The sequence below is a fragment of the Colobus angolensis genome, unplaced genomic scaffold, assembly GCF_000951035.1.
Source record: "Colobus angolensis palliatus isolate OR3802 unplaced genomic scaffold, Cang.pa_1.0 Scaffold72, whole genome shotgun sequence".
In the NCBI taxonomy this organism is placed as follows: Eukaryota; Metazoa; Chordata; class Mammalia; order Primates; family Cercopithecidae; genus Colobus; species Colobus angolensis.
In genome coordinates this window covers 7,175,976-7,177,991 of record NW_012120932.1, presented here as the reverse complement: position 1 = coordinate 7,177,991, position 2,016 = coordinate 7,175,976, and positions in this window count along the sequence as shown.

Here is a 2,016-nt window from a genome sequence, read left to right as displayed (position 1 = left end):
GCCACCTCGCCTGGCTCATTTTTTGTATTTTTAGTAGAGACGGGGTTTCACCGTGTTAGCCAGGATGGTCTCGATCTCCTGACCTCGTGTTCCGCCCGCCTCAGCCTCCTGAAGTGCCGGGATTACAGGCGTGACCCACTGCACCCGGCCTGCAAAGACCCTCATTCTAAATCGGGTCACATTCACAGGTCCCAGGGTTTTCACATGAACGTGTCTTTTTGGGGGACACCATTCAGCCCGCCACAGGCATCTTGAAACTCTTCCTGATTCTGGACACGGGACCAGGCCACAGTCACTCCAGGAAACAGTGACGCTCAGGTGGAGCTTCCACCTCCCTCCTGGCCACAGGGAGTTCCATCAAATGCCTGGTGGCACGCGCTGTTGCCAGCCTGCCGTGGTGGTGAGGCCAGGGGTCAGGCACCTCCAGTCAACCTGGACGCTTGCTTTCCTAGCCTTTGGCGAGGGACGCTAAGAGCAGCTCCTCTGCAGATTTGCTTAGAAGACTTAGAATGTGGCTTTCAGGTCGGCCCTAACTGGGAAGCGAGGCTATGGAACCTCTAAGAGGGCTGTAAGGAAACAGCGCTGGGGTGTGGGGTGCCGTATCAACAGCAGAAAAAGGGCCAGGCGCAGTGGCTCAGGCTGTAATCCCAGCACTGTGGGAGGCCGAGGCAGGTGGATCACTTGAGGTCAGGAGTTTGAGACCAGCCTGGCCAACATGGTGAAACACCATCTCTATTAAAAATATTAAAATTAGCCAGGCATGGTGGTACACGCCTGTAATCCCAGCTACTCCGGATCCTGGGCCAGGAGAATCACTTGAACCTGGGAGGTAGAGGTTGCAGCCATTGCATTCTAGCCTGGGCGACAGAGCGAGACTCCGTCTCAAAAATATATCTGTATCTATATCTCTTATATATATATATATATGATATATATATATTTCAGGAAAAAATACATATTTTTTCCTGATATATATCAGGAAAAGGCTCCCAGACCACACGTCTCTCCCTTCGTGCTTTGAGAACCAGATGCCAGCTGAGCTACAAGAAGTTTAGAACTCAGAAGGTGCTCTGTGCGTCAGGGACCCTCCCCAGAGGCATCCCCAGTCGGAGTGGGGAAACACTGGCTTTGGGTCTGGCCAGTGGACAGAAGTAGTTCCAGTGCTCAAGATCACAGTTTCCTGCTGGGAAAATGTGAAATGAACGGGGAGTGTTTGGAGGGGAAGAAACAGGATTCACACAGACACCTGTTTTCAGTTCCCAAGTGGAATTATATGGATAGATCCATTTTATATCTAGAGCTCAAGGAGGGCCACAGGTGTTACTGAGCACCTGACAGAGCTTGCCACGATCTGGGACTCTGATCCACTAAGACCAGGGTTAGTGGAGGGAGAAACTGTTTCTGTAGAGTTTAGTGAGAAGCCTGCTTGCTTGGGACAAATTACATTTCCTTAAACTCAGTTCTTGTAGTGAATAATTTTTCTTATGGTAACTAGACTGTAGGAACTATTGGGCTTTGTGAGTTGAGTAAAGTGCTGTGCTTTTATAGAAAAATCGCCACTGGGTAACAAGTAAACCTTCACGTGCGATTCAGATGGTTACATCTGTGCTCGGGAGGTCAGGGGTCACACGCAGGTACCATCATTAAGCCACTAGCTCCCCCATTTCAAGGAGGGCGTGGGCCGCCACATTCAGGCCGCCTGGTTACTCGGCTGCAATCCTGAACAAGGCTGAGGAACGATGGGCCAGGCCGGAACGGGACGACCTGTAGGAGAAGCCGTATGCTGGCCAGGCTGCCTGCATTCAGGTCTCCGCTCTGCCACGCATCGGCTGGAAGCCTTGAGCCAATTACTTCACCTCTCCTCGTCCATTGTGTCAGCTATAAAACGGATTATTCAGAGTATCTGCTTCATCGGGTTCTTGTGAAGATTAAACGAGGTATCTAATGTTATACGCATCAGCAGCTATTATTGTCATCATCATTATTATTTGACACAAAGCAACAGAGGCTTTTTTT